This window comes from Hippocampus guttulatus, chromosome 16 (assembly GCF_054856545.1).
Source record: "Hippocampus guttulatus isolate MCC_2025c chromosome 16, RoL_Hgut_1.0, whole genome shotgun sequence".
In the NCBI taxonomy this organism is placed as follows: domain Eukaryota; kingdom Metazoa; phylum Chordata; class Actinopteri; order Syngnathiformes; family Syngnathidae; genus Hippocampus; species Hippocampus guttulatus.
The window spans coordinates 4,424,853-4,451,276 of NC_141276.1; the positions used below are offsets into that span (position 1 = coordinate 4,424,853).

A 26,424-nucleotide genomic window follows, 5' to 3' on the forward strand; every position below is an offset into this window, starting at 1 on the left:
GGTACTGTTAAAGCCTCTGAACACGACTCGTTAAATATGCAATCCGGAGTGCAACCATTTCCCGATCGAGTTTAAGAACGCTGGTTGATGAGCTCCTTAAAAATAACGCGAAAGCAAAGGACAAGGCGAAATCCTTTTTTTTGGGGGGGGGGGGGGGTCATTTTAACGCCGCTAAAGGAGTGAATCGCGCTCCATTTTAATCCATCAGGTGCATGCATCGACATTCAATTTCTCTCTCTCCCTCCCTCCCTCTCTCTCTCTCTCTCTCGCACACTCGGATGTCTTCAGTGAGAAGAGGTTATGTTGTGGCGCGCTGCGGGAGAGAACTACAAACAAATGCGGGGGGGGGGGGGGGGACTGTTTTTCACCCCCTCTTTTCGTCTTCGCCTGTTCCACGAGGATGAGAAATTAAAACGTGATGAAGTGAAGTCGTATCGGATTTTCTTCCTTTTATCTTCTTCTTCGTTGTAACAAGTTGCAATCTTGTGAGGAAACACTTTTTGGAACATTTGCGAGTGGGGCTCCTAAATTGGTGTTTTTACACGTTCCGTGGACGAAAGGAGTTTTATTTTTCTCCACCTAACATACGCTGGGTCGAAATTATTATTTTTTCCCCTCCTCCTGTCGCAGCGTGCTCGATCAACGTGACTGAGGGTGGGAAATAAAAGTCCCCCCCCCCCACCCCCCGAAAATTTCAGCGCACGCAGCTTCAAGTGAACTCTCGAATCTTGATTAACTTTTGACGATTTCTTTCTCTGAACAGAGCTCAAAGAACGCCGCCCCACCCGCCCGCCCCTGCAACCAACCTGGTCAGGTGGGAGACGTTATTGGAAATGTGAGTCCAAAGAGGAGGACCGGTGCGCACCAGACGGAGCCACAGAGGGCTGCAACGCGCATAAAAAAGGAAAGAAGGAAAAAAAAAAAACATCCTCCAGCCGGGCTTGGAGCGTGTTCACGGCGACACTTGGGTGAATTTTCTTTTGGAGAAAAATGACTTCACATGGACCGATGGTGGCCAGAGGATATTGATTCTTGATGATGCGCACCGAGCTGGACCCCCGAGGCTGGATTGTTCGGTAATTCCTGGACATCCTCTTCGCTTTTATGACAGTCAAGGTAAGTTTGACCCATTCCACCCACGTTGACTGTTTATCATTGTTCATAGGTTTGTTGTTCGGGGAACATCCGAATGGAAATGCATTGCAAGTGTGGGAGGTGTCGCTTGTGCATGAGACCTATTCTTATGGTCACGTTGAGGAAATGGGAATCAAAACGCATTTATTTCTCTTTATCTTGCAAATATGAGTTGGTTCGAACGTGTCGCGCCCGGAGCCCGATTGTGCTGCTACGTTGCTGTCCGTGGTGCTGGATAATCGTTTGTCTCTCTCATACTGACGCACACAAGTTGAAAAGGGGAAGGTTGGGGGGGGGGGGGGGGGGTGTCTTGTTTTTAACTTGTCTTATTGAACGTATGAGGTGTAACCGGGAGTCCTTTCGCATCGATGTCAATCGATCGGTGTTTCTATGTATGGCCTGCATATGTTAAAGCAGTGCAATCTTCAGCTTGGTCCACTTCATTGGTACACCACAAGATCATGAGAAGCAATGTGAGCACGTCATCAATTTCTATCCACCCCTCCTTGGTAACTCAATCATTTGACGACATGTGTTTTTGTTTATCGTTCCAGTTGGCAGGGGAGTAAAATTGGATTGCATGGCACCGTAACATTTTCCTTTGAGTAGTTTTCCGACTTCATCAAACGGGCTTACCGTGCATGTGTTGAATCCCATTGCAATGTGTAGTTGTACATCATAATGTGGCCGGGAGTGAATAAGCTGCCGTAACAGCCACTTCAGGGTGACGTGACGTGATACAATATCGTTTGACTCTTGCACTGTACCAGCGGGTTCATTCCTCCGCATAAGGCTGCCATCATTTGAATCTCCCAAGTAACGTGATTGGATTGCACGCATAAACAAGACTAATGCTGAAGAGGGACAGCTTTCCACTCTGCCATCCTTCCCCTTTGGATGAATTTTATGCTTCATGCTGCGGAATTACCGCAAGTCCCGAGTTCCCTCCTTAAAGGCCTTCTAATAATGAAATGCCCCGGAGTGCCATAACAAAGAAAGGGGCAATTATTTCCAACGAACTTTGACCCCCTCGGGACAACATAACACTGAGCCCGATCGTACGTTATTTGTCATCTTTCGCTAAGGCGCCTCACCTCAGGGAGCGTGACATCAGCGCGTGTTTCATTTGGATGGTCAACTGTATTCAAAGCGATGTTAAATTTGAGCCATTTGAAGGCGAAGCCGCATTGAGACTCGGCTAATGATAAGCAAAGGAGCGATGGACGCACTGTACCCAACATGGGCGGTACAATTGCGATATCAATCTTTGTATAGTTGGTAAGAATCGGGAAAAATGACTTTCTTGTGCATTGGTCTCTCGCTACGCTGTAAACAAATACAGTGTAGCTCACCCTTTGGCAAAAGAACATCATAGCTAGCATAATATGCTTTTGACGGGATGTCAAAGAAATTTGTAGACTGCGTTTAAAAATGTCACAGTCCGTTTATGCAATTTCAGAGGCTATTTTCCAAACCCCAAAAAATCCTTTATTGTTCTTATCTTTTATAAAATATGAGCATTTGCAACATGAGGATGACAGTTGAAAACCTTTGCTTGACATTACCTCTCGGGTTGAACGCAATCAATCCGATTCCTTTGGATTTCGACACAGTTTCACTGCAGGAAATAATGCATAAAGAAAATAGTCTGAAAAAGAGTCAGAACTCTCGGGAGTTTCGCTGCGCTCTCGTAATGTGCTGCGGGTTGTAAAATAACCACAAAAAGCCAAAGAAAAAGCCTGTTTTAGGATGATGTCTTGTGCCGTGACATATGTGAAAATGGCTCAAAGCTTTGAGCTTATTTTACGTAATAATTGAATTCAAATGCTTGATTTGATCACTCGAAGGGGTTCAAGTTTACATTTGAAGTTCTCGGTATTGCGTGCATTCACACAGAAGCACCCAAGTAAGGGCACATGGATGCCATGTCTGGTTCGCCACAGCGGGGGAAGACGGCACCAGCAGCAGCCGCTCTCAGTAACTTGAAAGTAACGGGAGATGGTGTCAATAGAGAGAAATGAGCCCGAGTCAAATGCAGAAATGACAGACATTCCTGCCGAGATAAGAAGAAATGCATAATGACCAGAGGAAAGACGGACAGGAGAGGCTGGGAGTCAAAAGGAAGGCGGATGTGGGAGAGGGGTGGGGGGGTAGCCGAGTGCATCGGAGCAACACGGGGGTGAGGATGAGAGAGGGATCAAGTGAGGAGTCAGGGGAGATGGAGGCCAAGTGTCCAGTTGGAGGGGATAAAAACAAAACAAAAAACAAAAACGGGAGAAGAAAGGGGCCGTGAGGTGGAGGCTATTGTGAATGCTGCCATGATCCAGTGGAGTGAAACAATGGCTGTATAACGGTGTGCTGAGGGCAGCCACATCCTCCGCCTGGAAGGCTTCCCACAAAGGCCCGACAAGGCGAGAGAGAGTCAGACAGGCTGAGTTGAAGGAGAGCGAGCGGGGAAGGAGGTTTGATTGCTGCCGCTGTCGATATTCTACAGGATAGAACAAAAAAAAAAAAAATAAAAGTGGAAATGTGGCAGGTGGAGGCAGGGACACCAACAGTGTGAAAAAGACACACAGAGAACTAAAAAAAAACCAAAACAATAGAAAACTACAGTATGTAGCAAAACTGAATTTGATTCCTATCACATACCCCGGTCGAATTTCATGCTAATTGCCCAGCAAAATCTCCGGATAATGATCTCGGAGCGGCCCTCGTCTTTATAAAGATTTATGGGAAGACCGACTCCACATACAGAGTAGTTCATTGTGCTTTGTATATAATGTCGAGTTAGGCCAAAAATTATTCATAGCTTGGCTACAAATCTTTTAAGTGCCGTTAAATTGAAAATAAATGTCTTCTGAATTCAACACAACACTAAAAAGAGTGTTGTTAACAACCCTGCAAAATTTCAATCATTAAAAATGAGACTCCAGGTATGCTATTTTCTCTGTTCTCAAATGCTGTGGCCGTGTCCCTTGAGGGTGTTCAAGTATCAAGCAAATACTGCGACTTCTACTTGGAAAATGGAGAGACTTCTTCATCCAGCATCCGGATGTCTCAATATAGCTACGTGTTTGAGCGGCGTAATTTGTAGCCACTTCGAGCCACTGGTGGCTAGCTCACACGGAGACAACAATGAGGCACTCTAAAGCAGTCAAGCCAGTGTGAAGGCGTTGTCTACACGCTGGTTGTCATATCAGATTGACAAATAATCTGGAGCCATATCCCATATAACTTCGGGCGAAGGGTGGACTACACCCTGAACTGGTCGCCAGTCAGTCGCGGGTCACATTTAGAGACTAACAACCATTTATATCCCACGGAAGTGATCCCACGCCGACTGCTCACCATCAGCGACTTACTTATAAATGAGAAAATTAAAAGAATGTATCTTTTGGGCGCATTTGTTTTTATTTCTTGGCACATCCTGCAATCGTGAGTCACATATGCCTCCCAGCGGACCGGGCTGTGGACTCATGCACAGTCACCCACAGGCCGCGCCGTAGTGTCATATCAAATATGACCACAAGTGCGTGTGACCAACGGGATGGTGGGGCAAGCACGCGCGCTCGACATAAATCGTATCCGGGGGATTATTAATGTGGGAGCTCAAAGAAAAAGATACAGCAGTTGGCGAACGAGTACCAACACTTTGGGGAAAATAAAGCAACTTAACTGCCGTCAAAGAAAATTTCAAGGCCGCGAAATCCTGCAGAAGTGACATCCGATCATGGACACGGTGAATCGAATGGCAAATGAGAAAAAATCAAATTCCCTCTGACAAATGTGAGGAAAAAAAAAAATCACCAGCGTAATAATTTGTCTGTTTGTGCGTTAGCTGACTCCTCTGGGCTTGACATAGAAAGATGGAAGACATCACTAACAATCATTCCTCTCCTTGAAACTGGATATGGCTTGAGAGAATTTTTTTTTTTCCACGATGCGATAAATGATTCCCCCCCCCCCCCCCCCCCATTGTTTATGCACTACCAATTAGAATTCTCCGTTTCAGTTCTAATTGGACTTGCTGAACAGACAAGCAGCTGCTCTTGTCGTGGGCAACATGAGAAGGTTGGTTTCATCAGAAGACTTGTCTTGGCGCTTCCCGCTCGCAGCTCGCTTGTTTCCCACCAGTCTGCAGCGGCACTTTTAATATAATCATTATATCATGCTTACTTCACTCCGGAGAGGACGCGTGATGTTCCAGATGAAGGCCTTGCATTTCTTCCTGGTGAATCTTCCGACTATTGGTATTGATGTCGCATCTATTCCTCTGCTGGCCTCACATAAGAGACGAGCGAGAGTAGAAATAGATCTTCCACCCTCAGCCAGAAGGGAACGGTGTTTAGAGGTTGTGTAACCTGTTTACACACAGGCAACCGTGCGCTCGTGTAGTCGTGTTCGAACAGTTTGCAGTTAATCCAGGTGCTTCCGCCGGGGGTGCAACAGTGGCTACAAAAGCGCTTGCAGCCGCACGTCTCCGACTAATCTCCGAAGACGAGCCGCAATGTGTGGGCCATCACACTTCATCTCCATGACAGATAATTGTATGCCGCGCAGCGTGCGAGTGTTGGGATTTGTTGTAGGTCGTGTCAAGGATTTAGCACGAGACTCGTAGTGGCTGCTTGGATGTGGATGACTTTGCGAGTCGACGCACTCTTGGATTCGCGTGCCAATTGGCGGAAACGTTGAGATCGGTGCGATGCGGGTGCGCGATTTCATGGCGAATGTGGTGACTGCAAAACTAGCGACTAGCAACCCGGTGTGACATCAAATCCACGCAGGGCTGGTGTGGATGTGAGTGGAAATGGTTATCTATTTCGATACGTAGGAGACTGAACTGGTGATGTTAAAAAAAAAAAAAAAATCCCCTAGAGAATTTATTTTGTGATTTCCTTGCTCGATTTTCTGTTTTGGCGCATTATTTTCGATTTTTCTTAGTGCCATTGAAGGTATCATGAATTTCCGTTTTTCTTAGGGGGGCTTTGAACGTCTCTCGAGCCGGAAGAGAAGGCACGTTGTCGCGAGATGTTTTCGTTTGGGGAGTTTTAAAGAATGATTAAAGTGTACGTTTAAACGACAACACTGCAGCTCTTTTTGTGTCAGAGCGGCAACATATGCGTCCCTTATGATTGATGGGTGACCAGTCTGGGGTGTAGTCCGCCTTTTTGTCACGCGGAATAGGTTCCAGATTCATATGACCCTGAACTGGGTTAAGGGTGGAGAAAATGGATGGATGGATGGATGTGGAAGAAAGTGAATCGCAGGTGTAAACGTTATCCATCTAACCGCGCTGTCTCTATCATGCCTCTGCGACAAAGGCGACTACCGGTTCAATTCCTGGTTTTCCTCCATATTAATCAACGTGCCCTTGAGGAAAACACCCAGCTCCCAGTTTCATTAGTGTTGATTTCCCCATTCATCTTTCTTAATTGCCGACCTATTCGATCATATTTCGGTTCAGGGAGAGACTGCAGCAGTGGAAGTGTTCAATTCAGTTCAGAACACAATGCCCCCAGAAGGATATCACGCTAAGGCAAGAATCAACTTCCACCTTGGAGCCATTGTAAAGCTACCATGGTAACTCATGGAAGGTTTCAAAAATCGACCCGGCATGACCCTTTATAGAAGCAACGGTAGTATTCACTATATCATCGTCGGATTATAATCACCGCAGTGTCTGCAGCGTGTGTGCCCCGAGCCTGAAGAAAAGGGAAAGTGTCAAAATACCGCGCAGGTAAAACGTGAATGAAGAAGACCAAATGAGAGGGAGCTTGTTGCGCAATCACGTCGATTCGTTCCCTTGGGTGGAAATTCATTTTATGCTGTACCATATTCTATATGCACCCATGCACAAGCCAATGACGGCAAGTCGGGAGTTCTTTTAGCACCGTGCTCAAGGGCACCTCAGACGTGCTTCAGAGACAACCTGGCAAATTGTGCCAATTATCCAATCTTGGATCAGAAGCAGGTTTTCATTTTATTTTATTTTATTTTTATTTTTTATTAGTTGAAGCAATCTTCAGGCCCCGAGGCAGCCCCCGAAGGCAAGTCCTTACCAACCTAGATGGATTCAGAGCAATTACGATCCAGCCAGCAGCGAGAGCAGGTTTTGCCTTGTGGGTGGTTACCTTGGTAAACACAAGGCAGCAAAATGGTCAATTATTGGTCTCGACTAGTTTCAATTTGAAACGCAACATTTGGGCCTCCAACAAGGTCGTTCATGAAAACTAACAAAATAATGAAAATTTGAACAAACATTTTCAGGAGTGAAATAAAAATAAGGTCACTGATAGTGTCGTGGTAGAATGTTGCACTTGACAAATACACAAATAATTACGTGCGGTTCTGGTCAGCGGTGTCTCGCCACTAGTTAGTTTTCTGTGTTCATTCGATCCAGTTGAAAAGGAATCCCAGTTGTTGCATCCGATTCCACTTCCCTTCTCGTTGCGAAATGCGCGTGGGGGGCTCCCGGCACGCCTTTCCCGCAGCAGTTTTGTTACCTGTCACCGCAGCCACCAGCGAGGAAGGCAGACTCACGCCCGCTCTACCATCACTAAGTCGTTTTGACGGACAGCACATCCCATCGTTCAAGCCCGATCTGCTCACAGCTTCGTGATGGGAGCAAATAGCCTCCCCCCGACGACAAATTGTGACCTTTTCCAAGGCAGAATGATGCGAGTCCATGAACACATCGTTTAGCATTTGCGTGGGATGTATAAATCAACATCGAAGTGATGTTTTGTGATTTCGCCCCCCCCCCCTCCCTCCTCTCTCCCAGAACATAGATATTATTATCAACTTTTGCCTCGTTGTAGAGAATGTGTTTTTCTTGCTTCTCCAACTACACTGATGGAGATCAGTGGAGGAAGGCAGTCAAATATGGTCATCTGGTCTTTTTATTGAAGTCTTACCCGACCCGTTTTCCCCCTCCTCTCTTATACGTCTGTTTTGTTTGTGGTCTGATTTTGAGAAAAAAAACCAAAACAATTCCAGGAACAAAATCACTGCAATGTTTGAAAGGGCCAATTTAGTTGCAAATTGGTACTTGTTATAACGACGTGTTCCAAAACATTTTCATTGGTCCTTTTACTGCCTGTTAACTCATTCAGTACCAGCCAATTCTGGACCAAGTCTGAAAAGACGTTTAAAAACGTCTCTGGGAGTGAATGAGTTAACTACAGAAAAACTGGTCGAATCTACAGCAATTTTGTTGAAAAGTCCAAATCAGCATTCAAGTCGATATTTTTCTTTTATTTTTATTTTTTATCGGAGAGCGGCGTTCATGAGAGGAAATTGAACAAAAGAAGTTTGAGCAGTCCAGAACATCAGATACTTTCCCCCCCCCCCCCTGGTGCCGACACGTTTGTTTAGCCATTCGGTGCCAGAAGGAGTCTATGGGGCTCAATCATAACAGTCCCATTGGCTATTAAAAAAAACAACAACAAAAAAAAAACAACCCACTAAGCTTTTTGAAGAACAAACTAGAGGCTGGGTAGTGCTGCGTCCCTGGACAGAGCGCTGTCAGAAACAGGATACCAGACACACGCAAAACTCAAAACAGTTACTCCCAAAACAACACTAATTATCACGTGCATCAAAGTAAAATGAGTTGTTAAAATAACTATGATTTTAATACTCCGTATTGAATATAAAATGCATATTAGAAAAAAAAAGAATTTAAAAAAAAGTGCTTATTGCTGTATTTGAGATAAGATCTGCCGCGCTTTCTATTCTGCCGTGATGACAGAAGGAGAAACCGTCCCGGCTTTCTCAACATGTCCTCACTTTGACAGTACAGGACACGCACGCCTAAATATATTCCATTCACACACCAAGTTGCTTGGCGTGTTTGCCGATGACAAAGTCTATTTTTCCTATCTGCCCCCCCACTATTCGTAACGAAGATGACGCTCGGCGCTCATCACTCCTCATGAAGTCTTCCCGGCATGATTTATATCTCATTCATTCACTTTGTCGCCACCGCTGCCCCGTGAACGCAGAAATGAAAGTTGATCTGTTAGTGACAGCCAGAAAGACCGAATAGCTTTATTTTTTTTGTCGAAAAGGTTGCCTGTGTCACGTGACGCTGCATCATCAATGCCTGTCATGTCATTCAAACGCTTCATTCGCCCTCATGGCAAATTCAGCCTCTTTTTGGGGCCACCTTCCTTTCATGCTGGAAAGGTAATAAACACACACCTAGACACACACACACACACACACACACACACATTAATATGAGTCCACAGTTCACACAAAGCTGAGAGCTGCAGGGGTGTAAATGTCAGCCCTCACTCTATTTGTTGATAGATTTGATTGATCGCGGTATACTGACTGTGTGTGTGTATGTGTGTGTGTGTGCACCTTTATGCATGGCTTTGTGAGGACACAGTGTTTATCCAGTGCAGGCAGCACCTTTTGCTAAGTTGGGAAGACTTGCCTGAAAATGTAGAAAAATTACATATGGGGATCATCAGGATTTTAAAGCCTGTATTTATTCTGTTGGAAAAATGATCGTTTTAAATTTGGCTGCCGGTTATTCATTTCAAATGTCCTCGTGCTAGTCCAGTCAAAGTGGCTTTGCAAGGATTTAGTGAGGAACAACTTGTCAGATGCCACGCTCTGGCAAGTTTGAGATGAAGCCATATCCTCCCTTTGGTGACGCTCGGAACCTTCTTCCGAAGTGTTACAATACATTCGTCACGGATCTCAATGATGCGTCGTTGAAGTTAGGCAAAACGAGTAATTGCTCGAGTCACACGACATGACATCTTGCGTCGGCTGAAGGAGACGTTGATGGCGTTTTGGGGATGAAGAAAAAAAAAAGCCAGAGGGGTTGAATTATATACAGCGAATGCTGTCGATGTGTTGACATTTTAAAACGACGGGGGAAAAAAAAACGGGATGCATTTGGTCGAGGGCCAGTGCAAACCTTTGGACACACTGAGTCATTGTTAAATGTTAAGTAATAAAATGTCATATTTTTTTTTTCAGTGTGTGCGTGCATGTGCGCGGGTGTGTTTGGAAGAGAGTTCGTGGAACTTATTATTTTCTGTCTGGTGGTCATAAATAGCTCACCACGGTGGGGGGATTTTATGCAGTCCAGCGGCTTCTGGAAGTCTGAAATTACAGATCACCGCTTGAACGTTATATTATCGAAAACAAGCCTGGTGTCAAATGTTGCCTTGAAAGGCCCTTTACAAAGCTCTCCATGTCTTGTGGTTGTCGTGTTCAGTGGGGTGAGGCCAGTGGAACAAAATCAGAGCCGTTCCTCTTCATCTGCAAGTGGTCACAATGTTGCGACTGATTCAAGAAGGATTTTCACGATGTCAATTAATTCAATATTTCAGCTCAAAAGCCTCCGATGGCCGGAATGTATCCCGCCGGGCCGCCACGAGGCTTTCCCTGCTACGACAGGAGGAGCTAGCCACCGGCTAACTCTTGAGCGAACAGACTGTGGCCAAGTCATCATAATTAAGGAACTCTTAATTAGCCTCTGATGCAAATGACGGCGCTCGTGCCTGACGCCAGAGACCATCGCTGGGCTGTCCCGTGTTTTATCTGCGGCCAAAAAAAAAGTGTGAAAAAAAATTGTTGACGCTTGGCACGTTATCAACAATGATGGTACTTTGTCTAATTTGTCAAATCTATTTAGAAAAACGATCTCTTGATTCTAGTGGCGGGCAGTGAGTTTTGGATCTGGGCCGATCATAAATCTTTTTTTTTTTTTTCATAAAAAGACCAAAAAATTTTTGAAATATCATACATTGTACATGGGTATAATCAAAACGAGTATGTTGATGCGGCTCTGGAAGTGGGGAATAAATCCTTCACCGTTTTGCTTTGGTAATTACTGTGCTTGTAGTTTAGGGCGGTCATGATGTAAACTTTTAAATGGGAGTTGGTCTAATACGTTTGTAAAGCATGATACACAACATACGCTAAGCAATAAATGTCCTCTTGCCGTGGAAGGACTCGTGTAATTCGATTCTTTCAGGTCACATTTCACAATTTTCAAGTATTTAATTGGAAGAGGCATGTGTGCATATTCAAAGCTCCACTAGTCTGTGCTTGTTGATCACCAGCCAGGGCTAATAATTAATTTCTATATACCGACTGCCCCCCCCCCCCCCTGTCCCACCACCACCCTTTCACTCTCACACGCTTCATTTACCAAACAATCCCTTCTTTGTCTTATGAATTCTATTAGGCTAGCCCCTTGCTCTGTCAAAATGAGCTGAAGAAAAAGTCGACAGGCGAGAGTCTTTGGGATGCCTTGCATGGAAGAGTTGAGCTGCATATTAAGTGCGTTTGGATGGCTGGGCCACATGAAGCGGGGAACATGTCGATATGTCTGTACACACACAGGTATGGGGCCGGCAGTGGGGGAGGGGGGGGGGCTTGGCGGGGGCTATCACAGTGAAATCCAGAAAAGCAAGATGATGATTGACAGTGGCATCTCATCCTTAGTCTCTCTTGAGGGTTGAAAGTTTGCATTCAGATCCATGTAGAGAAATCCGCCGCGGATGGGTTGATCCAAGCAAATGTTAGATGTTGTCTTTTTATTTATTCTGTATCGTGTTAACTTTGTGAGAATGTGTTTTGTGACTGGCCGTCGTCCTTTTGCCTCCCAGTCCGCGCTGCTTGTTAGGGAAGAAGAGGAAGTGAAGAGCTTAGGCGGGGGGGGGGGGGGGGGGGGTGGATGAGAGTCATCCCGAAAATACTGAAATACATTGTTGCTGTGCAGAGAGATTTCGATGTGTGGGACTTGCCTCAGTATCTTTTATTTTTTTTTTGAGCAAAAGCAGAAAATAATGCTTGGCACTCGAGGTGTTTTATACGCCACAGCTTATGTAATTCACCTAAGGACTGTCTTGAAATGGAGCCAACGCTCAATTTGCTTTGTTGCATGCTTGGTACAAGGTTGCAAACAATCAGACAAAACGGGCTGCTCCTCTCCAGTCCAGTCAAGTCAGCAGATTTTGGATTTGGAGTTTTTGAATTTGGTACATGACAACATCGTTTTAGTGAGATATGGCAAATTCATTTCTATTGTAAAATAACAAGAAAACCATCGCATCGTGCCCTCTTGACTGAGCCATATCGAATCGAACCTAAATGGAATCGTTCCACTTTAAAACCATCCATCCTTGAATTCTATCACACTCCGCGTATTGAATCTTCTTTTCTTAGAGAGGTGCACAACCCTCATTCTGGCATTTTTGTTTGCTGTTATGTTTTTTGTATTGGATTTTTCTAATCTAAAATAGACCTTAGCCAGTAAACAAGTTTTTAGAGGGATGGGGGTGTTTATATAGTGCAGTGCTGTTTCTGTTAGGTTTTTTTTCCCATGATCCGTATTTTCCGCAATATAAGGTGCTTCGGAGTATAAGGCACAACTTCAATAAATGGCCTATTTTAAAACTGCTTTGATATATAGGGTGCATTGCATTGTAAGGCGCATGTAAAAGCTACAATAGTGGCCGCAGTTGTGCTATGCATCCACTAGATAGAGCTATGCTAAATGGAATACAATACAATGTTATTACAGCTTTATTTATATGGAGCTTTCACAACCGCTGCATCTCTAACATTGCACCTCACAGAACATTTAAAATACATCCAAGAAATCAGAATATTGATCCATATTGATATATAAGGCGCATCGGATGATAAGGCGCACCTTCGGCTTTTGGGAAAAATGAATGCTTTTAGGTGCGCCTTATAGTGCGGGAAATACGGTACTTAACATTTCTTTTGTTGGACAGAGCTCACTTAAAAAAAAACACAGAGTTACGAGACTGTGCAAGGACCGACGCGAACCCACGGTACCGCAGTACATGTAAACAGGGGCGGTTCTGGATCAATTTCACTGAGGGGGCCGGGCTGGGGCCAGGGGTTTTGATGGGGGGGCACATTCAACCCAGGGCTAAAAAGACAGATTCGAAATCTTATTTGACTTTTTATTTCTTCAGACTTTGAAATTGTAGTCATAACATTACAGTGATGAGAAAAAAACAGTATTAGGAGGGCTAAAATGTCTGCAAGCGTAACAATACGTCTGTTGAGAATATTCAAGCCAGGGGATGATATGGTACCAGCCTGCCGGGGACAAAAATTGCAAATACACTGAAGCTAGATGTTTTACATGCATATAATTATCCAAATTTTAAAAGGCAATGTCTTATATATTGATCCTGTTAAATAAAAATTAAAATAAAAAGGGAGACTAAAAAAGTTACACACACACACACACACACACACACACGCGCGCGCGCACACACGCACACACACACACACACACATGCACACTCACACTCACGCGCACACACACACACACACACACACACACACACGCAAATAGCACTCGTGTCGTGGCAATTCCCCTCTCTGGGGACTGCTTCTCATTTTCCCACTCATTTTTAAATGGCGCAGCGCACTAAAGGGTCCGACTAGAATGTTAAATCACGCACTTTGGTTCCACCTTTCTCGTCGGCGACTCGGCACGACTGCGTAATCTGCGCTCGGAGGGGGGGGGGGGCCATAGGGGGGGCCAGAATCGGTGCTACAGGGGCACTGGCCCCCGTTGCCCCCCCCCCAGAACCGCCACTGCATGTAAATCGATCTCAGATAAAGGCACTTTATCGGCATCGGGCACTTAGACCTGCGGTGTAAATCCAGCCCGAGTCACACAGACAGACGACACCAAACTGATGTCGTCTTCATTCAGTGGCGAACGTCAAGTGAGCAAGCAAACAACTGCCGGCTGCATTCATCAACTCTGTCTTTCGGAAGCTGATGGAAAAAGCACACCTACCAAGACCCAAATAGCAAATCACTCTCTAAGCAAAGAGACAAAGCAGATAGAATAGATGGGCTGAGTTGTGCGGTCGAGGCAAACGTCTGATTTGAGATGGCAAGAGGAAGAGAACGGAGACGTATACCGCTCTTTGAAGATCAGCGGGTGAATCATCCCTTTGATAATTGGGTCTGCTTTTCATTTTGGCCCTCAGCAATGGTGTTTGTGTACTCTTAAAACACTCCTTCACTCTTTTGCTGTCTGTGACAGCGCAAATGCGCGTTGTGGGGGGCGGGTGGGGTGAAATGAGTCTCCAATGGCAGGCGGGAACAGACAAATTACAAATAAAAGTCGGAGTTGTCTTGCAATCGAAGCGCATGTCATTGGGTACACCTTTGAGAACGACATATCGTCGGGCCTGACGTGTGTGCGTGTGTCACGGCCACCGTGATGCCTCATATGCCAAAGAGCAGCGTGACATATAGGAGGCTAATATGCGCCTTTGGGGAAATTCAAGGTTTTTTTTTTTCCAGCCTTGCTCTTTGTGGATGGTGTGAAAGAGTCGCGCTGAATTATGGGCAAGTTTGTGCATTTTGAGGATTCAAGAAGTTCTCGTTCTTGCTTTTTATTTTATTTATTTTTTTTTTCTTACGAACGGTTCTCCAATAGCAGATGTTGATAGTGGCAGATGGAGCTGTGTGAATATGGCTCTGTAATATCGCAAATCCATCTTGCCAGGTTTCACGCTGACTGCGGCTGGGTAAACAAAGAAAAGACCAATTAGCGGCTAAAGGAAATCCTCGAGGTGCAACGGCAGACGGCAAAATGATGGTCGGTGCTGTAGCTGCAGTTTAGCCGTAATGGGGCAACACTTTTCGACGAGAGCAATTGATTTTCATGTTACACAAGATGCCCTCTGCAACCCGAGCCATTTGAATAACTTGCGGTTGGACCTGAAATCGAAAGACGAGATTGCTCCAAAATGGCGCGAGACAAAACTGCACTCAAAAAAAAAACGGCATCGCTTCAACGGTCAGGTACATTAATTTCCGATATTTCCCCCCAAATTGATTGATTGATTTATTTTGAAAGCCACCTGTACATTTTCCAAAACGGTTTCTATTGGCGCTTTTTCAATTCGTGTGAGGTCAGTCAGAGGTGGAATGTTTTCGTTGACAAACACAAGTTGTATTTTGCCAGTAATCTACTTTAAATGTCGAGAGCGCGGCATTCGGGCATTCGATGTTTTATTGAACAGGAGCGCCAAGTGCGTGCACAACAAGGTAATTGTTCAATTAATATTTAATATATTCAAGCCGGCTTTCTCGCGGCCATTGCGGGCTTCTCCCGCATCTTGCTGTGGTCGCTTTAAAAAAATAAAAAATAAGAAAGTAACGTGATTAGAGATCGTCAAGTTCAACTTGGGCATTTTGTCCACTTAGCTGCCACGCGGCTCTTTGACAAAAAGGGTGCTATGATGTATTTGGTCTTCTGGGAAATTTCAATATTATGTAAAATAAAACTGCATAAATTTACTGTGACATTTATGTAAGGTCATTGCTCAACAGTTTCCGCTGCCAAGTTTGAGGTAATTGAATTTAGGAGGCCGTTTTGCCCTGAAGTCATCCATGGATCACTCACAAGCTATGCGGAGCACACACTGTTCGTGCGGCAGATGGACACCAGCCTTGAATGCTCGCCGAGACGACGTGGGGATGATAAGTCACAAAAAGATCATCCGCTTTTGATAGTGTGCCAAAGTTCATGGCCAAAAACGCATTTTTGTCGACTGAATTCCAAAGCAATCGGGGTTTTTTTTCCTTTTTCCTTTTTTTTTTTTTTGCAGTCATTCCAACTGAAGGTCGTGGCTCATGTTTTTTTTAAAACCAATATTTCTAGCATCATAGGACAACAATTTGAGCAGCAAAAAAATACAAATAAAACTTGACCTTGGCCTTTATTTTTTGAAGGCAATGTGCAAAACTGTTCATGTTGGGGTGGTAAACCCTCCGTTGCAGGCAATCCTGCCTATTTTTGTCTTGAAGCAAAAGTACAGCTAATGACTTCGGTGCTTCCCAGCGGACAGTCGTAATGCATTTAAGCACCCTTGAGGGGGCCCGCGCCTGACAGTAAAGAACTGCCTCTCAGTCGGCCGTCACAATATCTTTGCATTCCTTACTACGTCGCTTCCATTCTGCCATTGTCTTTCCTTTCTGTTCCCCTTTTGTCTTCTACTTTGAGTACTTTATAGTGTACTGTGTGTTTTGTCAATACGCCTCGATTGACAAATGTCACTATTGAAAATAGGCGTTTGCGGTCACTTCCCATCGTGTTCGTTTGCTTGTTGCTTGACAGCGAGCCGGACATTTATAAATCAATGTTTTTTATCTCCGTCACTTATGTAAGCTCATGTTAAATGATTAACTATTTTCATTTTATTGTCCATTATCCAGGGCGGCCCGGTAGTCCAGTGGTTAGCACGTCGGCTTCACAGTGCAGAGGTACCGGGTTCGATTCCAGCTCCGGCCTCCCTGTGTGGAGTTTGCATGTTCTCCCCGGGCCTGCGTGGGTTTTCTCCGGGTGCTCCGGTTTCCTCCCACATTCCAAAAACATGCATGGCAGGTTGATTGGAAGCTCTAAATTGTCCCTAGGTGTGAGTGTGGGCGTGGATGGTTGTTCGTCTCTGTGTGCCCTGCGATTGGCTGGCAACTGATTCAGGGTGTCCCCCGCCTACTGCCCGAAGACGGCTGGGATAGGCTCCAGCACCCCCCGCGACCCTAGTGAGGATCAAGCGGTTCGGAAAATGGATGGATGGATGTCCATTATCCATTCCTAATGTAGAGCAATCCATTTGAAACCGACAAACCCCTCAACTTACACTTAAATTGATTAATTGAACTTTGTTTTACCACTACAGCCTTTGTTTTGTTTTTTTTTTGAAGTTACATAAACGCAGCAAGTGGGACGAGGCTGATTCGTGTAAAAAAAGCATTGACTTAAAGCGAGGCTTTCGGCTTTGTCAGCTTCAAAGATGTACCAGGTGGAGCCCACATCATCGCAACTCGAAGGTCTGAGGTGGAACAACAACAACAGACCCCCCCCAAAAAAAGAAATTGACAACAAAACAATCCTGGAGAAGAGTATCATGATCAAGGGCGCAATGTAGTGCAGGGAAACAAAAGCAAAGCAAAGAAAATCAGTCATCTTCTAAATAATGAAGAGCTGAGGAAGGGAAGGGGAACTCTAAATAATTCAGTTATGTGCAAGTTGGTGGGGTTATTTGGGTGCAAATAGGAGCATTAAAGTCAATTTTGTCACTGACAGGATTATCTCCATCCCACCTGCGTGCTACATTAACACAGACCAATCTTCAATTAAAGACCAGCCATGCAAAGCGAGGAAGTTTTTCTCCTGGCAAGGATTTTTTTTTAATGGGTTGGGTGCGTGTTGCAAAGAACTATAATGGTTTCTGTTTTATCTTTTAAAAAAAGTCCATGTTCTATATTTTTAAGTAGACTAAATAACAGAGGTTGAAGAGCCATCTCCTCTTTTGTTTGAACGAAAATATACGGAAACCAAATGGAAGAAATTCCAATGTAAATCTACTCTTTGGAGAGAAAAAAATGGCGTTGTTTTATCTTTCCTTGTTTTTGACATTTAAATAGGAGACCATCAGTTGACACTTGATAGGCATTTTCGACCCAACTCGGTTCAACTCCCTTCACGGTGTGTCTCGCTCCCACAGGGGAAATCGCAAAAAAAAAAAAAAGGAGAAGGAGCGTGAATTTCAAGTAAAGCCTCTCCTTTCAGTCCATGTTTTGTTCCACTTGATCACCCATCTGTGTTTCATTTCCTTCCATTCCTCTCGCCGTAATCCTTGACCCCCCCATCTCCCTCTCCTTCCCTTGATATGCGAGTATGCTACCAAGCGGCGTCACAATCTTTTATATTTACGAGTGGCCGTCCATTTTATGTGTGTTTGCGCACGTGTGTTTAGTTTGCCGCGTGTTTTGAGGAGTGGGCGCGGGCGAGCCTCAAGTGCTCCGAGAGCCGTTTTCAAATCTCATTTTGCACGGCTGAGGGTAAAAAGACCTGACACAGCACTCTGTGAGGGAGGAAGGGAGGATGAAAACGGGAGGATGGCAGGAGATGGGGGGTGGAAACGATGGTGAAGACAAAGCTGAACGTGGGGGTGGAGGGCGAGGGAGGAAATGAGAGTGGGGCGGTGGGGGGGGGGGGGGGCTTTCATCGTTCTACCTGGAGGCTGGCGAAAGGGAGCAGGGAGGAGAAACCGAGCAAATAATTGTTTGAAGTTGGTCAATTTTAAAAGGGAAATGGGATAGACAAAGGACGGGTAATTTGCATCTGGCAATTTCGATACGCTTGTCACATGGACAGTTTGGCTATTTTCACATGCTTATCATGTTATCAGGTTACAGGGGGGGACAAGGGTGGCAGAGGTAGCTGGAGTCTATCCCAGCTGTCTTCGAGCAATAGGTGAACCGATTGCAGGGCACACAGAGACGAATTACCATCCGCGCTCACACTCACACCGAGGGACTGAGCGTTCAGTCAGCCTGCCATGCATGTTTTGGGAATGTGGGAGGAAACCGGAGCACCCGGAGAAAACCCACGCAAGCCCGGGGAGAACATGCAAACTCCACACCGGAAGGCCGGATCGAACCCGCGACCTCTGCACTGTGAGGTCGACGCGCTAACCACTGGACGACTGAGCCGCCACAATACTAGTCAACTTTTTTTTTTTTAAACATGGAAAAAAGTTGAGAAAAGCTGACATAATAAACATAGACAGCACTTGAAAGTGATGTTGGGCTTGTGCAATGTAGCCCTGACTCTCTATTGACACTGTTTTTGCAAATGCCATCATGATTATTATTGTTTTTTTTTCTTGATGCTTGTAAATGCAAAACAAAAAATAAATCACCAAATATAATCTGGAATGCAATGAAACCAAATTGGTGTTGCTATCCCTATCCATGCAGAGGTAACGAGTGGATTCTCGTCAGACCCTCTTCCCCGTTCATTTCCTCCTCTAATGTGCAGGTGAGGCACTGACCCCTTCCTTCTCTTCTCTCTGTTGCGCAACGAGCGTGTTTGTGCAAATGAGGTAATTAGGGAGGATTCCTTTGAGCTTTAAGGTTTTGAGAAGAGATGTGAGAAGAGGGAAGAGAATGTGGCGGATCAGGACTCGGCCTACGTGCGTCTGACACTTCATTAGGTACACCTGCAGTAATGAGATCCAATAATACGGTAATAATTACAAAAATAAATAAAAAATAATTCAATGCGGGCGCGGCAATGAAGACGATGGCGTTCGGTTTTGATTGGCGCTGGTGTACAAGTAGACTGCATTATCCTGTGTGGAATGTTTGGCACTTGTCTAGCTTGAGGAGCAGGCAAAAATATGACATCTCCATCTTGGTATGAGGCAGTTCTAAATCACTGCAAAGCGCAGCTGCAATAATAAACACATTTGTCATAGATTGCGTTTCATTGGATGATGCAGGTTGTGGCCAGGGTGTATATTATCATCGCCATGATGACTCTTTTCATCTTGCCGCTATTTCTCTTCCAGATAACGTCTCTTTCTTCTGTCCCGAGCCACTTTCCCCTTTTCCTGCATGACGCGGGTGTCCATTGTCCTTCACTTTCATGTCGTCTTTTGTCTTTCTGTCATCCTCAATTGCCGTCTTCCTCTCGCTCTTTCCATCTTTCCACCTGATGAAATCTAGTTTGTCCCTTTTGGTTCGTCTTCACCCGATTCGTTATGCATCCTATCGTGTCTCTTGAGTCTTTTCCTCCCCTCAGATTTCCCATCTGGATGGACTGGACTGACAAATAATTGCAAACGCAAATCACTTGCAAAGCACAAATGCTCCACGTGTATGTCCAGAGTGGAATTCTTACACATCGACCCCCCAAAAAAAAAAGGTGGATGTCACAAACACACATCACTTCCTTTCCGAACTTTCGATAGCCTCCTGGAAAGTGACTTCTTAGTTGGTGACAGATGTGCTCCCCATTCATCTCTAATTTCTTGTCCCATCTCCTTTCACACGTTTCACCACGCGGAGTGACGCTTACGTCGTCCCTGCGATCATCTGACACGGGAAGCTTTTAGGTAGCAGCAAATAGATTTGTAGCTTCGCAAAAACACACACTGAGGCCCGTTGGCAATAATAAGGGGGGGGGGGGGGGGAATGTCGATCTGAGTGAAACTAAATCATAATGCCTCCCAAAAGTGCTCCCCAGCACTGGTTGCCATGGTAACGCTCTTTTATTTGCCTCGTATTCCTTATCTATCAGTGAGCCGAATTTGCTCCTCTTATTAGCTTCAGCAACCAGCATTGCTCGATAGCTCATATTGACTGACGATAATATGGCTGAAGAAGTTGCGCTCGCTTTTTGCGACTAACTTGAAAGCCGTAGCTGCGCTTTTATGTCAACGCCAACCGATTTGAGGGTGAAAAGAGCATTGCACCTTGTATATTTAAAACAACTAAGTAGCTTTGCTTTTAGTCTAATTAACTTCATGCTAACAAACAATGCAAAATGCCATTGATGGACTAAAAAATAGCATCCGTGAGGTGGTGTCAATGGTTTAAGTCACAGATATAACACCAACGGTGGATCAACACATGTAGAAAGTAGATATCAAAATACTCAGAAGCGCAGTTATGTTCTTTATCCTCTCTGGGGAAAAAAAACAAAGGTATCGTTGACTCAAGAAGCCACAGAGTGGATTTCTGAGTTGCCAAACTCTTCTTCGCTTTTGAAGGTATTATACTGCACAGCAAAAGGGAGAAATAAGTATGAGCCTATTGCGAACTGAACAGGTGCATACATTGATTCATTTTTGTTTGTTTTTAGGAGCTCTATATCTGGCCCATCTCCAGTTTTACTTTCTAATGCGAACCAGTCTTTGGTCAGAAAGTTTTTGGACACTCTTGAGCCTCAACAACAGTCCTACTTGTCTGAGATTGTCGAGCATTGTGACCTCTGCTGAACGTTCAATTACATTCTTACTGCCAGCGTCGGGGCAACCTTAATATTTGATGCAGGAGGACTTAGGGACTGGAATTTTTATTTTCAACCAATCCTGTTCAAAACATTTTTTTATTTTTATTTTTTTACTGGACACATTTAAAGCAGATTCTACAAGACGGCTGCTCTTTTATCTTATTTGGGGCCAAAAACACCTACACATATTTTACACACTCCCGTTTAAGGTTGACAGACTGCACTAGGCCGTACGTGATTAACCCCGATTTGCTACCCCGACAATTATGACGGCTGTCGGTCTCGCTGGGAAAGTGCGGGTGTCATTTATCAGGATGTAAGAGTGACAGCAAGAGATCTAGCAGTGAATCATCGGCAGCGTTATCGGACCACCCCTCTCTTGCCACTACAGATTTGTGTCTAGGAGTTGAGGGACACCGTTATAAATCGGTCAATGTTGTGCCGGAGTGTCGCACTCTCTCTCTTCTCACAAATAATACCAAACACTGTAACTGAAAAACGAACACCCCTGTTGTTCTTAATCATTCATATTTGAACCCTACATCCACATGACTGTATTCTTTTTAATTTCCCTGGCCGTTGAGGCTATATTCAAAGTGTACAAAGAGAGGAATTGGATGTGATAGAGTCGATATTTTGAGAGGCTCCTGTCAATGATCATTGGCTGCACCCAGGCATTTTATTGACAGAGACTCTCCACGCTTCACTTTTTAGCCACAGGTACATATGAAAGGACAAGTATAGTCACTCAAAACTAGTTGTGGTGAATAACTCCAAAGTAGCATTTGGTTTTTGACTTGATAATGAACAACAACAAAAACATTCATCCCAATGAAAAGATATCACTTTCTTCATTTAAAAACAGGAGCTAATTCCAAAACTCTTGTTACGTCATCAGCCCTGGCATTGGACCGCATGAGGCTGCACAGACTGACACCCGCCCAAACAGTAAATGTAGATTCTTGGCGGCTTGTTTACAGCTAATAGCGCTAAAACGGATTAAGCTGATGGGGCCACTGGCTCGGTGTAATCCACCGACAGTCACTTTCTAAAGATGTTATCTGACAAGAAATTTAGGCTCTCTGTTTAATCACTGAAGGAAGAGAGGCGCAACAACGGAGACGGGTGCAACAAGAGGTTGAAAGTAATGCAAATGTGGATTACATTAAATTAAGGCTATAAGTTAAAAAAAATAATTCCTTCAGCAATAAACTGAATTTCAACGGAACACAACCATAGAGAATACTTTTCGGAGTGTCCCAACCCGAAACATGTTTATGTATACTTGCCATTAAGTTGCCAAGTGGGAATTACATTCTCCATTTGGCCGCAGTCGTATTAATCACATTTTGGAAAGATGTTTTATGATCCTGTCAAAAGGCCAGGAGTCTCATTTCGGGCTGGCTCCTCCGTCAGCGGCTAGTTTATAAATACGTTGTTATACTCTGCCGTGGAATATATTGATAGTCTCACGAACAGAGTCATGTGTCATTTTGATCAGTCAGCAGCAGCGTCGAAACGGCTTTGTTTCAAATCACTGGATTAAAAAAAAAAAAAAAAAAAAAAAGCTTGATGTGGCTGACGAGACAGGGGCATGGTTGGTCGCAATGTGTGATCTCGGTGTTTACGGTGGTCCCGTGCTGTTTGTGCCGGTACGCACACGTGCACATGATACGATATGATTTTTTTTTTTGGTAATGTGCTTTGGGTGTGTGTTTCTGAAATACTTGACGGTCTTGCTCATTTTTCGCTCCAATTACACAAGGGTGTATCGGTGTGGGTGTGGATATGGGTGTGTGTGTTCTCAGGCGATTGTATTGTATTTTGGGGAGGCGTCCAGAGAGGTTGTAGCCAGGTGTAGCAGTCAGAACCGTGGCAGCTCTGCTTGAATCAGCATTGTTCCAAATCACACTGTCACAGACAAAAACGACACTTTCAATGAAAAGTGCATACGCGCACACAATGCAGACACACTTCTTTTTGGCGTGGGGAGTGAAATTTAACAGTGAGGAATGAGAAATTCTGCTGCTAGGAGTCACATTTGGTGTCTTCCAATCATCATGACAAATTTTAGTTCATATTTGAAGGGGTCACGCTGCTTTGGAAAACAACTGTTTGATCCGACTGTATTTTCGGGATGTTTGTTTTCATTGTGCAGCTCACAGTTTGCATGCACTCCTCCAATTAAAAGTGTTAATTTGTGAGCGCGTTTGTGTGTGTGTGTGCTGCCTGTTCTCTTTGGCAACCGCGCATGCAAAAGGTGGTAACAATGTTTCGATGTTAAATTTGCTCTGCGATTGACTGCCAACCGGTTCGATGTGTGCTCTCATATGTATGCAAGCGCCAAGGCGGGCTTCAGCCCAGCCGTGACTGTAATGAGCCCAAGCGGTATAGAAAATGGACGGATATTTAATTGAGCGAACTTGATTTAACGTCGCGGAGAGGTTAGCCGAGTCGGCTTTACTATAAAGTCGGTCTACCAAACTTTTTCATGGGGAATATCACAAAGTGGGGTACTTTTATATATTTGGAATTCTTTTGGCTCAAGAACCTTAACTTACAGCAAGTTAAAAAGCGATAGTGATCAAACTCTTTCAGGGACATCGGTCACCGCAGTGGACAGCTTATCATGTTATCAGGTTGCAGGTTATGGTTTTTTTTTTTTAATTGAATTTGTCAAATTTATGAAAGTACTACTAATCGCAGAGTGGAAATGGGCCCTCTATTATTATGCTACGGCTCATAAAATGATTGATGACCTTTTAAGCTTTAGTACAAAAACGAAATGATCGCGCGCACGTCTCTTTTGACTTTGAGCAGCCGTTGTGGTGCGCAGCACGGAAAATGTTCATTGTATGTATTTTTATCCATGTGGTGCTTATATAAAACATTGGAAACGTTTTTGTTTTTGTGTGTGTGTGTGTGGGGGGGGGATAAATGACAACATGATTAATAGATACTATTATGACTTAAGAACAATTCCCAATCAGTTTCGCTGTCACTGTGTGCTGGTGCAGAAACTAAAGGACCGGTAGTAAAAGAAAGAAATGATGCTTTCCTTTTGTTCCTATGACATGCTTCGGCAAACGATAAACTGGTTCTGGTTTTTTTTTTTCCTGCCTCGTTTTGTTGTGCTTTCAATCTTCTGGAAGAGCATCTTGTCCGAGGATTACATACTGCTTTATGATATCGCTGGTGTGCTATTTTCATCCTTTCTAATAAATAGCCTTTAATATAATTACGCTATAAAAACAAAGCTCTTCCCTCCGCTGGCACTTAATCCTGCCGTAGTAAGATTTAGCATAACTATGCACTTACAGTACATGTTTGCACACAAAGTATCCACGGTGTAGTCAGTCATTAATCAAGACGAAGATCAACACGTGATCACGCTGCTGAAAATAATCTCTTAGTCGTCTGTGTTAATTCTTCCAGTGCTCAATTGCATGGCTAGTGTCTAACGTGTGCGTGTGTGTGTGTGTGTGTGTTTGTAAATGTGTTTCCAGCCTTGGCTCGCCTCCACGCTGGCTGCCTCATTTGGCTGCAAGTTAAAAGCATGCGGACTCCCAAGCTCAATATGTTATTTTGCATCCACTCTGGCTTCAGCTGCGATGTCCAACTTGCTGGTTGGACGTTTGGAAGGCTTGCTGGAGCCAAAAGCTTTTTTTTTTTGGTCACTCTTACTATACTTTAATTGCGGGGGGGGGGGGGGGGGGGGGGTTATTTTTTGCAAAGTGTTTTGGTATTTTACGCATTCGTCCCATCATGTAGGTTTGTTGGTAGATGCGAAGCTCTACTTACGTCATGTTTTGAGTTATACAAGATAAAAATATGATGGCATGTACACTAACATCTGCACTACAGTGCTGGTTGTGCAGTTTTAGGGGTTTTTGGGGTTTTTTTTGGTCAACTTTTAATCGTGTAAGCCTTGAACACGTGCACACAATTAATTGGTTTGTCTTATTTAACTTCTTTTCATGTCTTTTGAATCTTAAGAAATGCCCACTTAGTGCTGTTCAATTGTTTTCACCTCTTCAGAGTCTATTACACTTCAGGAGTCCCCCTGCTGTTGTTGAGCAAAAACATAAATAGAGTGATTGGGTAAAATTGAAATGCAAAGTTGTGTTAGGCCACACGAAAAATGAATTGCTTACGGTTGAGTTCATGATGGCAATCATTCCATAATATTACCAATTTTTTTTTCGACACAAAACACATTTAAAACACTTATAATGTCATTGTATTGCATTTTACGCGGAAAAATAAGATTGCTTGTATTTGATTGAGCTCCGCCGTTTATTCCCCACGATATGACAAATTTGATCTAAATCAAATCAAATTTCTTGCACATTTTTTTAGCCCTTTTTTTAATGCTGAAGTTATTTGTCCAAATGCTGCGAGATTTTACCCGAAAAGTAAGACGAAATTTGGATCACCATGCCTTTTAATGCACAGTCATGTTGTCGATCAATTAAGTGGATTTAGCAGAGGAGCCCGCTTTCATCGCTGTGTTGTACAAACGTTTCATAAAAATCCATTCCAAAAAATCAATCGGGTATGGGGGGGGGGGGGAATTCGATTGCAAATGTCATTTCCTTAAACCTGTTCTCATCTTCTCTCCTCAGAGCCGGGCTGCGTTGCCATGACGAGCGAGGAGTGTCCTGTGCCGCTGGGGGGCATTTCCTCGGCCGTGCCAGGGCATCGCGAGGAGTATGGCTCAGCGCAGGCTGATGACATCATCGAGGAAGTGGGTCCAGGTGACGACGCCAGCATCGGAAGTGACCTGAGCACGCTTGTGGTGCCCTTCCCCGAGCTGGCGCCCGTGGTCTTCTTCTGCCTCAAGCAGACCACCTGCCCCCGCAGCTGGTGCATCCGTATGGTTTCCAGTCCATATCCTTTCCATCGCCGGTGGAAATGCTGTTCTTTTCTTTTTTTTTTTCAGTCAATAATGCTGAACGCGCATTTAAATGTTGACATTTTGCATGTGCGGTTTGTCAGGTTTAAGCTAAACTATTTGAGGAACTGGAGCTCGAGCTCTCATGAGCCGTGAGAGTGGAAATGTTTGTTTGCGTGTCAGTGCCTTGCCATCGGGGGGGGGCAACCAGTCCAGGGTGGACCCTGGATTGGTATTTTTTTGTGGGAATATGGAATGGTAACTGGAGCTGTCGAGTATCCCCGTGTGGCTGCTACGTGTGTACGCATGCATGGCAAGTGATTGACACAGCCGTTGGTCACGCCTTCTGTCTCGAGGGTCTCTGATAAGCTATTCTTCCCAAGGCGTGGTCTGTTTTAAAATGAGTTTTACGAGAAAAATTAGAGGCATAAGGTAATTTTCATAAAACATTTTTAATATTCCTCTGTGAGGTCATAAAGACAATTTGACAGTTTTTTTAAACTGCAGCTCCTTTTAACAGTTACATTTATTCTTGTGTGTGCGTGTTTGTGTG

The 26,424-nt window shown here is 44.4% G+C and overlaps 1 long non-coding RNA gene across 1 annotated transcript; it reads left to right on the forward strand.

Annotated features, from left to right (window-relative positions):
- Positions 1 to 353: 353 nt before the first annotated feature.
- Positions 354 to 26,424, forward strand: LOC147192606 (uncharacterized). Its single transcript, XR_015103176.1, has 3 exons — positions 354 to 654; positions 764 to 1,116; positions 25,603 to 26,424. It is a non-coding gene; the product is annotated as an uncharacterized LOC147192606 (long non-coding RNA).